Source organism: Bidens hawaiensis, unplaced genomic scaffold, assembly GCF_021521415.1.
Source record: "Bidens hawaiensis isolate Kalapana, Puna unplaced genomic scaffold, B.hawaiensis_p1.1 tig00043463_1, whole genome shotgun sequence".
NCBI classification, from domain to species: domain Eukaryota; kingdom Viridiplantae; phylum Streptophyta; class Magnoliopsida; order Asterales; family Asteraceae; genus Bidens; species Bidens hawaiensis.
In genome coordinates, this window is record NW_027505831.1 from 71,132 (window position 1) to 85,477 (window position 14,346).

The following is a 14,346-nucleotide window of genomic DNA, read 5'->3' on the forward strand; positions in this document are numbered from 1 at the left end:
GCAGAGAGGGAGGCGGCAGAGAGAGCAAGGAGAACAGGAGAGATTAAGTGTTTTGTGTGTGTAGTGTTAGGAAAAATAATACTATTATTTATAGAGAAACCCTAGGGAACACAATCCCTAGAAAAAGGGGAAAAGATCTCAAAAAGTAAAAGATTCCAAAAGCAAAAGATATCAAAAGATATGGCAGCAGGGAAAAAGAGAAAAAGCTGACAGGGAACAGTAAAAAGGCATGGGCAGTTCAGAAAAAGGTACTGGTCAAGCATGGCAAAAGCAGATCTCAAAAGATAATGTCAGTCACTTTTTCTGCCAACCAATGGGGTTGGTGCGCATGCTGCGCCGAAAGTAACTTTTCAGACATAAAGCAGATTAGGTCAACAGCACAAAAGATAACACAAAAGTAAACGGCTAGATTAAACAGAAGAAAACTCAAAGGGTTCAGCGCGAGAAAGCTCGAGCGCGAAGGCAGACACAGAAGGTCAAGAGAGCGCGAGCGCGAAGGCAGACAGAACCAACCTTAACGCGTCGCGGAAAGAAATACATTTCTAAGCGCGCCGCGGGAAGAATCACATTTCTTAGCGCGCCGCGGGAGGAACTAAAATTCCTAGCGCGCCGCGGGAAGAACTATAATTCTTCGCGCGTCGAGGGATGAACTACGATTCTTAGCGCGCTGCGAGAAGAACTACAAATCCTTAGCGCGTCGCGGGAAGAACTACCGTTCTTAGCGCGCTGCGAGAAGAATTACAATTCTTAGCGCGCTGCGAGAAGAGTTCGTCTCGCGTATTGCTGAAACAGGTGGTCTTCACGCAGGATTCCTTGTAAGGGGTCTGGCGCGTGGAGCTGCGCAGACAACCTTAGGCGGGAAGGAACAAAGGACAAGCAAAGAGTTAGAAGAAAAAGAGTGAAACAAGGCGTAAGGGCGGGACGGCGACAAGAGGGAAAAGAAGGCGGAAAGAGAGAAGGAGAGGGACGGGACGGCGGAAAGAAAGAGAGAGAAAGAGGCGGGAAGGAAAATATATATTATTATTAAAAGTAAAATATAAGTATAAATATTAAATCATAAAAGAAAGAGATCGGATCAGAGAAACGGGTACCTGGGTCGGGTCGGATGTCACAGTCTCCCCTACTTTAAGAAATTTCGTCCCGAAATTTATCTCGAAGTAGGTTGCGCAGAGAACAGGCGCGGGTACTTGATCTTCATTTGATCTTCCCTTTCCCATGTAAACTCGGCTCCGCGCTTGGACTCCCAGCGAACTTTCACGATAGGGATACGACTGCGCTTGGTTTGCTTTACCTCGCGATCCATAATCTCAACAGGCTTCTCAACGAAATGCATAGTTTCATCAACTTGAACTTCATCAAGGGGAATGTGAAGGTTCTCGTCAGCTAAACACTTCTTGAGATTGGATACATGGAATGTTGGATGCACATTACAGAGCGCGGGCGGCAGGTCAAGTCTGTAGGCAACTTTTCCTACACGCGCGAGAATCTTGAATGGACCAACATAACGAGGAGCAAGCTTACCTTTCTTCCCAAAGCGGACAACACCTTTCCAGGGCGACACCTTGAGGAGAACAAGATCACCAACTTGAAATTCGAGAGGCTTCCGCCTACGATCTGCGTAACTCTTCTGTCGGCTTCTGGCAGTCAGCAGATGATCACGGATCTTGGCGATTTTATCGGTTGTCTCTTGAACAAGTTCGGGTCCTGTGATTTGAGTTTCACCCACTTCGCTCCAACAGATCGGGGAGCGGCACTTACGACCGTAAAGTGCTTCAAATGGGGCCGTACCGATACTGTAATGATAGCTGTTATTATAAGAGAACTCGATCAAAGGCAGGTGTGAATCCCAATTACCTCCAAAATCAAGAACACAAGATCGGAGCATATCCTCAAGAGTTTGAATAGTTCGCTCAGACTGACCGTCAGTCTGGGGATGATATGCCGTACTTATGTCCAAGCGAGTTTCTAGCGCAGATTGGAGAGATTTCCAAAAGCGGGATATAAAACGGCCATCGCGATCGGATATGATGCTCAAAGGAGTACCATGGCGGCAGACAATTTCCTTGACATAAAGCTGCGCGAGCTGCTCAACACGGTAGTTTTCACGAATGGGCAGAAAGTGAGCAGACTTAGTCAAACGATCCACTATTACCCAAATGCTATCATGTTTGCTTGCTGTCAAAGGTAACTTGGTAATAAAGTCCATCGCTATACTTTCCCATTTCCACGTAGGAATTTCTGGTTGTTCGAGCAAACCAGATGGGCGTTGGTGTTCAGCTTTCACTTTAGAACAAGTCAGACATTTAGCTACGAACACAGCAATATCCTTTTTCATACCGGGCCACCAATAAGTAATGCGCAAATCCTTGTACATCTTATCAGCGCCAGGATGAATAGAATACCGAGATTTGTGCGCTTCACTCAGGATATCAGCGCGAAGATTCTCATCAAAGGGAATCCAGATGCGATTGAGATAGCAGAGAATTCCACTCAGATTAGGGACAAAATGCGCTTCCGCGCCACACGCTAACTCGGCGCGAAGGTTACCATTACTGATGGATGCGCGCTGCGCGCCACGAATACGCGATTCAAGGTTGCTTTGAATCGGCGCGAAGTGAAGCTGGGTGCGCGGCAAGATACAGTTAAGCTGGCAGGGTTTTCGGCTGAGCGCATCGGCTACCACATTAGCCTTACCAGGATGATACCGGATCTCACAATCGTAATCGCTGATGAGTTCGTTCCATCGGCGTTGCCTCATGTTGAGTTCCTTTTGATCAAAGATATGCTGAAGGCTTTTATGGTCAGTGTAAAGGATGCACTTAGTACCATAAAGGTAGTGTCTCCAGATTTTCAAGGCAAAAACAACTGCACCAAGTTCGAGGTCGTGAGTTGTATAATTCTTTTCGTGAATCTTGAGTTGCCTTGATGCGTAAGCGATAACCTTGCCTCGTTGCATAAGAACACAACCGAGACCTTGGTTGGATGCATCGCAATATACGACAAAATCATCATTACCCTCAGGTAGCGCAAGAACAGGAGCTTCACACAACAATCGCTTGAGCGATAGAAAGGCTTCTTCTTGCTTCGAGCCCCAAATATACGGTTTACCTTTGTGCGTTAGAGCTGTTAAAGGCAAAGCGATCTTTGAGAAGTTCGAAATGAAACGCCGGTAATAACCAGCTAAGCCCAGAAAGGAACGGATCTCGGAAGGAGAGGATGGCGTAATCCAGTTCTTGATTGCTTCAATTTTGGATGGGTCGACATGAATACCCATCTTGTTCACAACATGGCCAAGAAACTGTACTTCATCAGACCAGAATTCACACTTGGAAAGCTTAGCATAGAGCTGCTCGGTTCGAAGCTTTTGCAACACCAACCGAAGATGTTGCTCATGCTCGGCCTTGGTCTTAGAATACACCAGAACATCATCGATAAACACAATCACGAATTTATCCAAGAAAGGCCTACACACCCGATTCATTAGATCCATGAAAACGGCGGGTGCGTTGGTTAAACCGAAGGACATGACCAAGAATTCAAAATGGCCATAACGAGTTCGAAAAGCAGTCTTCGGAACATCTTCATCGCGGATGCGCAACTGGTGATAGCCAGAGCGGAGATCAATCTTCGAGAAACAAGAGGCACCTTGGAGTTGATCAAAGAGGTCGTCAATACGCGGTAAGGGATACCGGTTCTTAATGGTGAGTTTGTTCAACTCGCGGTAATCAATACACATGCGAAACGATCCATCTTTCTTTTTAACGAACAACACCGGAGCACCCCAGGGCGAAGAGCTAGGGCGAATGAATCCCTTAGCAGTCAACTCTTGAAGTTGGCTTGCCAATTCTTGCATCTCAGCGGGCGCAAGACGGTAAGGAGATTTAGCTACGGGGGAAGCACCAGGGACAAGATCAATACGGAACTCGACTTCACGAGCGGGAGGGATACCAGGAAGATCATCAGGAAAAACTTCAGGGAAATCACGCACAACAGGGATATCGCGAAGCTTCTTTTCTTCAGCAGGTTTAACCACATGAGCTAAGAATGCAATACACCTTTTCCGCATGAGCCTTCGGGCTTCGGCGCAAGACATAAGCTTAAGACCACTGGAGGGTTTTTCGCCGTAGATGTGAAGATCACCATTTTCTCGAGGTATGCGAATCATCTTCTTGGCACAAATAACTTCGGCGCGATTCTTCGAGAGCCAGTCCATACCAATGATAACATCAAAGCTTCCAAGAGGCATGGGGATGAGGTCGATCAGAAAATCGTTTTCGTTAAGGTTAAGCGTGCAATCTTTAATCACAGAGTTAATTAAAACAGTTTCACCGTTAGCCAATTCAACTGAAAAATCTTCTTTTAAGTTATCGCGCGGTCGCGCAAGCTTCTGCTCGAAGGCGCGAGAAATAAAACTTCGATCGGCGCCAGTATCAAAAAGTATAGAAGCATAAAATCCGTTAAGCAAAAATGTACCATTAACTACGTCATTATTCGCTTGCGCTTGGTGCGCGGTTATGTTAAAAGCTCGTCCACGCGTCACTTGGTTCGAAATCTGGTTCACCAGATTCGCTTGTGTGATTTGCACTTGTAGTCTCGGGCACGCGTTCCGGAAATGACTGGGATCACCGCAGTTATAGCACGACCTGGGTCGTGGGTTTTGGTAGGTTGGTTGTGGGTTCTGCGGGTAGACTGGTGGTGTTGGCGCAATTGGATTGGCGGGAAGGACTCTACAGTTTTCTGCAAGGTGACCAGCGCGGCCACATCGGTTACAAAGTCGACATGGGACTTGAGGTGGGTGGTGGAGTCTACAGGTTGGGCAGAAGGGGTGGTTTCCTGTGTAAGGTTTCTTAGTTGGCGGGGCAGGGAGTGCTGGATTGGTTAAGGCATAGTTGTGGGCTACAGGAGGTGTTGGGTAGGCTGACAGAGGGTTAGGCGCGTAAACTGGAGGTTGGTAGATGGGTTGCTGGACAATGGGCGGGTTGGTAAGCGCGTAAGCTTTTCCTGCGCTTGAGGTTGTTACGGTTTGAGGGTTCTGATTTGGTCTCTGCTGGTTCAGGAACAGTCTTGGTGAGTTTGGTCTTCTCAGATCCCCGCAGGAACAGGGTTCCTGCTCTGACATGGTTGTCGCTGAGCACAGCGGCCAACTCGATGGCGTCAGAGAGGGTAACTGGGTTTCTAGCCCATACAGAATCTTGAATTTCCATGGGGAGACCCCCAAGGAATTTCTCTATGGCTCGGCGGGAAGGGGTAACAAGGTGAGGGACAAGCAGGCTTAGTTCATGGAAGCGCGTCGCGTACTCGCGCGCTTCACCGCTGTATTGCTTCAAGTTCCAGAATTCTTCCTCCAGGCGCTTAACTTCGTTGGGAGGGCAGAATTCTCGCGTCAGAATTTCCTTAAATTCCTCCCAGAGCATGCTGGAAGCAGCTTCTGCGCCACGCGCATGAGCTACTCCATTCCACCATGTAAGCGCTCTAGATTCCAGGACACTGGAAGCATATAGGGTTCGTCTGTCTGAGGGGCATTGGGTGTGGAGGAAAGTGTTTTCTATTTTCTCAAGCCACTGGAGCATCACGGTGGCTCCTTCAAGACCTGTGAACTTTGGAGGGTTACCCGCATTAAAGGACTTAATGTTGTAACCAGAGGTGTTAGCATTGTTTTGGCTCAAAGCTTGGGCTATCGCAGCGGCCATTTCCTGGGAACGTTGCTGTCTACGCCAGCGCGAGGCTTCTCTCCTCTGATGACGGCGAGATAGCGGAGGCATTCTATAAAAGTTTTAATTTTAGTTAATATCTTGGTTTTAGCGCAAAGTATAACCTCGAAAAGCTTGGTTTCGCGGAGTCAGTTACTGTCAAAAGTTAAAGTAAAATAAATGACCCTAAATGCAGACTTAATAAAGGTAACAAACTCGAATCAAGAATCGACAATTCATGTATCACCATGACTTTCCGAATTCCCAATTTAAAATATACGAGCAAACGAGTATTGGGGATTGACGATTCATGTATCACCATGACTTTCCAATCCTCAATATAAAATATACAAGAAAATGAGTATTGGAGGTTGACAATTCATGTATCACCATGACTTTTCAAGTCTCCAACCACAGAACATAATCGTAAATGGAAACTGAAAATCAACTATTCATGTATCACCATGACTTTTCGGATTTTCAAATCCAACAAACGAATATGTAAGTAAAATCAATAAAAATCGAAATTCAGCAAAAATCGAAATATCGTGAAATAAAACATAAAATCAAATACTGCGCAGGCGCGAGCATATTCATAAATAACGAGTAATTAACAATAAGCGCGCAAACATGAGATTTCTCTCATGCGCGAGAAGGGACTCTTAGGTATTCTAGGCCGTTACGTCTAACCACCTATCCTAAAGTCAACGAGCTCTGATACCAATCTGTAACACCCCGACCAAAGGCGGATTATACATCGGGGCGCCACATATTGTTTCATTACTCGTGACACTATTGGGTGTCAATATTTAATAAATACATTCATTCGCGCACGCGCAAAGTAGACATAAGATAACATAAATCATCATAAATCAATATATTATAAATCATAATATTCGAACAGCAAAAACTTGTCTTGATACATTTTAATCTAGGTCCAAAATAAAGAAAACTTCCTATGTGTCCACAAGCTCCAAAACAGCTACTGCAAACCTGAACATGTGTTAAAATAAACGTCAAACACTTGCGTGTTGGTGAGAAATCAAGTTTAATACAATACATAGATAACAATAAATCTGCGCGCAACATGTGTATGTCTGGTTTTCAACAAGGGTGTAATCTGATCGGGACCAACTCTAAGATTCATAGACTGCAGTGCTCACAATTGAGCTCACAAACAAGACAAACTGTGCATGTGTAAACAAAAGAGAAAATCATAAACGATAGTTCTCCCGTATTCATCTAATGGTACCATGAGAACTGCGGAATAGACCGACAAGACGGTTAATGATCCACACATACAAATAAACAGCCAAGTCTATGTCCTCAACACATGGGATACTGCGCGACTAAAGTTCATAAACAAGTTTAAGACTCTAAGTTTGTATGAACACATGAACATCCCAAAACATTAAAAATAAAAAGGGACTAGGTACGAGATTACTCACTTGATAAACGATGCGGTGTAAGATAAAGCAAGAACCAACTTTAAACAAGCACAAGTTAACCTATAAATAAGATTATTGTTTTAATGATTTGTTTTAAGTCTTGATTATAAGTTAGCATAAGTAAATTATTATATATAATATATATATTACCGGAAAAGCAGGACAGAACAGGGAGGAAGACGGAGGCAGAGAGGGAGGCGGCAGAGAGAGCAAGGAGAACAGGAGAGATTAAGTGTTTTGTGTGTGTAGTGTTAGGAAAAATAATACTATTATTTATAGAGAAACCCTAGGGAACACAATCCCTAGAAAAAGGGGAAAAGATCTCAAAAAGTAAAAGATTCCAAAAGCAAAAGATATCAAAAGATATGGCAGCAGGGAAAAAGAGAAAAAGCTGACAGGGAACAGTAAAAAGGCATGGGCAGTTCAGAAAAAGGTACTGGTCAAGCATGGCAAAAGCAGATCTCAAAAGATAATGTCAGTCACTTTTTCTGCCAACCAATGGGGTTGGTGCGCATGCTGCGCCGAAAGTAACTTTTCAGACATAAAGCAGATTAGGTCAACAGCACAAAAGATAACACAAAAGTAAACGGCTAGATTAAACAGAAGAAAACTCAAAGGGTTCAGCGCGAGAAAGCTCGAGCGCGAAGGCAGACACAGAAGGTCAAGAGAGCGCGAGCGCGAAGGCAGACAGAACCAACCTTAACGCGTCGCGGAAAGAAATACATTTCTAAGCGCGCCGCGGGAAGAATCACATTTCTTAGCGCGCCGCGGGAGGAACTAAAATTCCTAGCGCGCCGCGGGAAGAACTATAATTCTTCGCGCGTCGAGGGATGAACTACGATTCTTAGCGCGCTGCGAGAAGAACTACAAATCCTTAGCGCGTCGCGGGAAGAACTACCGTTCTTAGCGCGCTGCGAGAAGAATTACAATTCTTAGCGCGCTGCGAAAAGAGTTCGTCTCGCGTATTGCTGAAACAGGTGGTCTTCACGCAGGATTCCTTGTAAGGGGTCTGGCGCGTGGAGCTGCGCAGACAACCTTAGGCGGGAAGGAACAAAGGACAAGCAAAGAGTTAGAAGAAAAGGAGGGAAACAAGGCGTAAGGGCGGGACGGCGACAAGAGGGAAAAGAAGGCGGAAAGAGAGAAGGAGAGGGACAGGACGGCGGAAAGAAAGAGAGAGAAAGAGGCGGGAAGGAAAATATATATTATTATTAAAAGTAAAATATAAGTATAAAAATTAAATCATAAAAGAAAGAGATCGGATCAGAGAAACGGGCACCTGGGTCGGGTCGGATGTCACAACACGTAGACACGAGGCCGTGCTTAATAAAGCACGGGGCCGTGCTTCTCTCTCCAGACAGCCTATAAATAGTGGCTCTTGTGCCATTTGAAGGGTGTGCCTTAAAAAGAGTTCTATCCGGTTTTCTCTTATAAAAACACACACTAACACTCACATAGAAGATTTAGTGAAGAGTTTTAAGGCTTGGAGGTCATAACCATCAACCATCATCATCATCCATCATCTCCATCATTAAGAAGGAAGATTCATCTACATTTGGTTAGATCATTCCAAGTTTAATCATGTATTTGTTATCATCATTCATCTTAATGTTTATCATCATGCTCATTATGAGCTGAACTCCTTTTACCATCTAAAATCTATGAAAAAGCTTTGTTTTACTTGATAATTATATAAAACATGTGGTGTAGTCTAGTAAAGTACATGGTTATATTACAATTATCTTTTGATGAGAAATGTTTCACCGTCTTAAATCACTAATTCAAAGTTGGTGGTTGTCAATTCTATTGGCAATCATTCATGATCGATTCATGTTCTTGAAAGATAGAAATACTTTGATACATTATTGAAACACGGATCCTTATATTGTACTTAGAAATGATGAGATATAAGTTGTGATGTATTTCTCTAAGTCTTGGTAATCCGAAAATGGCTTTGCTTAGGATATCATGCTAGTTAAAGAAATCATATGTTAATGGAATGTGTAATTATAACCTACATAAATCAACCAAGGGGAGGTTGTGTGAGTTAACTACAACCAACCGAAGTTGTTAGAATTGGTATTTGAGAAATCGAAGTCAATCCTAATCTTTCTACTTTACGAAACTACTTGCCAACTTAAATTGACATCATTGAGATGACATGACATTAGGAAAGGATGGACTTTAAAATGCGCATGTTATCTCCTTAGTGCCAAAGATGCTCACTTAAGGTTTAAGGAGCTATCTATCATATATTGCTATGGCAAGTTTATCACATGTTTAAATATTAATTATCAATGTTAGAATGGAGTGGATTTTTGATCTTAGATGGTAACCTTCGCATAATTGAACAACTCGTTTAGAATCTCTCATCTTGGTCACCTATATATTATATATAAGTACTTATATTTTATAAAAAGTTTGAAAATTAACCCCAAAATGATTAAAACCTCCAATTAAAGTAAAACAAAGATTTATCATTAGAAACATTTGTGTCCATGGATCGATACTTGGTTCTTACCAATACTATTCTACATATACGATAGGTACACTTGCCTATTTTGTGTGTGTTTAGTCTTTGTAGAAATCACTTTTATAAATTTAAAACACGATTTTGTGCAAAAGCAATTCATTCAACCTCTTTATATTTTACAAGCCGCACGTGCACGCACATCAAAGTTTTGGCGCCGTGCCGGGGACACGGTACGTTTCTAAGAACGATCCAAGTTTTAAATTAATCATTGTCTATAGTTGTACAAATTTTTTACTTCTATTTTATTTTACCTTTAATTTTTTATTTTTATTTTTACTAGATATTAAAATATATAATTTTATGGCTAGCCTACTTTTTACCTTTACTTACCTTACCTTTACTTTAGCATTAACCAATTTAGACCTTAGTATAATTTAAAATAGCTTAGCCTAACTCATAGTTTAACTTAGACTAACCTTTAGTACTAACTTTAACTAACTTTTACTTTAGTGCTTAATTTTGATCTAGTCCCATGTATGTCCTCTACTTTTGAGCCTAAGCTTGTTTCTCCAATTTCTGAACCGGAACGACTCTTTCGTCGACGAACTTGTAAACGGGCTACAGAAAACGCCGAAGCAATCAAAGACGAATCAGTAGACGCCACCACATCAGGAGAAAATCAAACCGAAGAAATGATGGCAGTCCAGAACAATGAGCTAAACATGAGCCAGTATGCCAAGCCAACTCTCAAAGGCTATGGCAATGGAGTGGCTCCCCCCGAAATCACCGAAAATTTCGAAATCAAATCAAGCACCATTCATATGGTGGAAAATTCAGTTCAATTTCATGGTCTCCTCGACGAAGACCCTCTTTCTCACATATCTAGATTCCTACGAATCTGCGGAACCTTCAAAATTCAAAACTATTCAGATGATCAAATCAAGCTTAAACTCTTTCCTTTCTCTCTAAGGGGCCAAGCCCTAGAATGGATAGAATCTATTCCCTCTGGTTCCATCACCACTTGGGACCAAATGGTTGAACAGTATCTCCTAAAATATTTTCCGCCTGACAAAACCGCCATATACCGAGCCAGCATTACCGGATTCTGGATCGATGATGATGAATCGTTACACGCAGCATGGGAAAGATACAAAAGTCTTCTGAGAAGATGCCCACACCATGGACTGAGCGTATGGTTACAAGTAGAAACTTTCTTTGACGCACAATCCAGTCAAAACAAACAGGCCATCGACCAAATCGCTGGTGGAGACCTAGGATCCAAATCACCTAACGAAGTATTTGAAGTCCTGGAGAAAGCTGCAAAGAAGAGTTTCGCTTACAACCCACCAAGATATACACTTACCCATAAAGGAATACACCACGTTGATTCCAACACTCTTGTCACAGCACAGCTTGAAGCCCTTTCTAAAAAATTCGAACAACTTCAAGCCGAGCTATCAAAAACCAGACTCACCTGTGACAACTGTGGCGGGAATCATAAGACGAGTGACTGTAAACAAGTCATCATGACCATGGAAGAAGTCGATTTCATCGCTCGACAAAACAACGCTTTCAGCAATAACTACAATCCAGGATGGAGAAATCACCCGAATTTCAGCTGGAAAAACGGAGGTAACACTCAACCTTTACCCGGATTCGAAAAGAGACCGATGAATCAACCCTTCCAGCCTAAACCTCAATTTCAAGATCAGAGTTCTAGTAGCCATCAAAACCCAAACTACTCTAAGATCGAAGAAATGCTAATCCTATTGATGGCCAAAACAAATGAAGCAGAAAAGAAAGCCGACTCAAGAGCTGTTGATATCAGCGGAGTATTATTAAAACATGAAGCCGATCTCAAAAGTCAACAAGCATCACTTCAGAACCTAGAAACTCAAATCGGACAAATTGCCCGACAATTATCCAAAAGACCACCTGACACTCTTCCAAGCAACACAATCACCAACCCTAATGCAACAGCTAACGGCGTTATACTCAGAAGCGGTACGACCACTGTTGTCTCACCAACTTCAGAACCAGTTATGGAGAAAAAGTCTCCTGATGAAGCACAGGAGAGGCTGACCCCAACAAGCACAGTGCAGCCCAAGGAGCTAGTTCGAACTTATGTTCAACCTATTCCATACCCTGGAAGACTGAAGCAGGAGCGATTGGAAGCTCAGTATGGGAAGTTTCTAGAACTCTTTAAGCAACTCCATATCAACATCTCTTTTGTCGAGGCTATTGCTCAGATGCCAAAATATGCCAAGTTTCTCAAAGAAGTACTGACAAACAAAAGAAAGCTGGAAGAGCTCTCGCATGTCACCCTAAGTGCAGAATGTTCAGCTGTCCTCCAAAGCAAGCTACCAACAAAGATAACCGATCCAGGGAGCTTTACTATCCCTTGTCTCATAGGAAATTTGTCTGTTAGCAATGCCCTGGCTGACCTAGGAGCTAGTATTAATTTAATGCCTTATGCGGTTTTTGCAAAACTAGGATAGGAGAACCAAACCCACCCGCATGAGCATTCAATTAGCTGACCGATCTGTTAAATATCCTCGGGGCATTGTTGAAAACATGCTTGTCAAAATTGACAAGTTTGTTTTTCCAGTAGATTTTGTAATTCTAGACATGGAGGAAGACAAAAGTGTACCTCTGATTTTAGGAAGACCCTTTTTAGCCACCGCAAAGGCTATTATTGATGTTTGCACCGGCAAACTCACTCTCAGGGTCTATGACGAGGCAATCACTTTTGACATAGGAAAATCTATGCAATATCCGCAACAGCACGATGACACATTATACTGTGTTGACATCATAGAATCCATCGTAAGTTGCTATATGCGAGATTCCTCCATCAATACTCCCCTAGAAACACAAGTCTTAGACAAAACACTCAACAAACCCATTTTAGAAAACGAAAATCTCAATAATGACTACCTCGAAGAATCAGAAATGATATATGAAATCATTGAAAACAATGAAAAATCAAAACCATCAATCGAAGAACCACCAGCCTTAGAGTTAAAAGAACTACCAAAACATCTCGAATACGCCTTTCTAGAAAAAGATTCTCAACTCCCAGTAATTATTTCATCTCACCTTTCTAAAGAAGAGAAAGACGAACTTCTTAAGGTCCTTAAAAACCATAAGAAGGCTATCGCATGGAAGATCATGGATATCAAGGGCATTAGTCCCTCCTTTTGTACTCACAAGATTCTCATGTAAGAAGAATACAAACCCGTGGTCCAACATCAGAGACGTCTCAATCCCAACATGCAAGATGTGGTGAAGAAGGAAGTAATCAAACTGCTTGATGCCGGATTAATCAACCCAATCATAGATTCACCTTGGGTTAGTCCCGTTCAAGTAGTACCCAAGAAGGGAGGAATGACGGTCGTAATGAACGAAAAGGACGAGCTGATACCAATGAGAACCATCGCAGGCTGGCGAGTTTGCATTGACTACCGGAAGCTTAATGACGCCACAAGAAAAGATCATTTTTCACTTCCTTTCATTGATCAAATGCTTGAATGTTTATCTAGAAAAATGCTCTATTGTTTTCTTGATGGATTCTCCGGATACTTTCAAATTCCAATTGCTCCTGAAGATCAGGAGAAAACCACATTTACATGTCCGTATGGCACCTTCGCCTACCGAAGAATGCCATTTGGACTATGTAATGCTCCAGCCACATTCCAACGTTGCACGGTGACCATCTTTCATGAAATGATCGAACACTCTATGGAAGTTTTCATGGACGACTTCTCAGTCTTTGAAGACTCCTTCGATCATTGTCTGAAAAACCTCGACAAAATGTTGGCTAGGTGTGAAGAAGTAAACTTAGTACTCAACTGGTAAAAATGCCATTTTGGTCAAAGAAGACATCGTTCTAGGTCACAAGATATCCTAAGCAGGACTAAAAGTTGATAGGGCCAAAATAGAAACCATATCCAAACTTCCACCACCAACTTTAGTCAGAGCCATTAGAAGTTTTCTAGGTCACGCAGGATTCTACCGTCGTTTCATAAAGGACTTTTCCAAAATTTCTAGACCTATGACCAAACTTTTAGAGAAAGACGCACCATTCGTCTTCTCTAAAGAATGTGTTGACTCATTCAACATATTAAAAAACAAACTTGTCAACGCACCAATCATGACTACACTCGATTGGACCCTTCCAATCATGACTACACCCAACGCACCAATCATGACTACAACATTTGGTACCAAGCTTAATAACATATTTTCATATTTAATTTATTTATTATGTTTACTTAAATTTATATCATTGACTTTTGTAGGAATTATTAAAAGCTTTTTTGAGGCAGTTTTATGGTGATGACGCCCCATGTGGAGTTATAATGATTATGATGAATAATACTATTATACAATAGTAAGCTTCAATTACTACTAAATATTTAAGAACCACTAAAAATTATTTTATTCACCTTTTGTATGTATTAAAAAATGAATACATTATTAGTATCTTACTAATGGAAAATAAGATGTCAAAAGGCTATATAAGCTATCATCTCATGCTCAATCTCTAATCGGGTGTTAGGTAAAAACCTCAATTTATTTGGTGTTTGTTGTATAAGGTTTTTTACTTTATTTATCGAAAGCTTTATAAACTATTTTTTTATTATAATTACATATCAGGAGCTTGACAGTGGAATTTGAATACACGGTAATTTCTTAGCTTATATTCATCATTGCGTAGTTAATTTAATTTTGACCT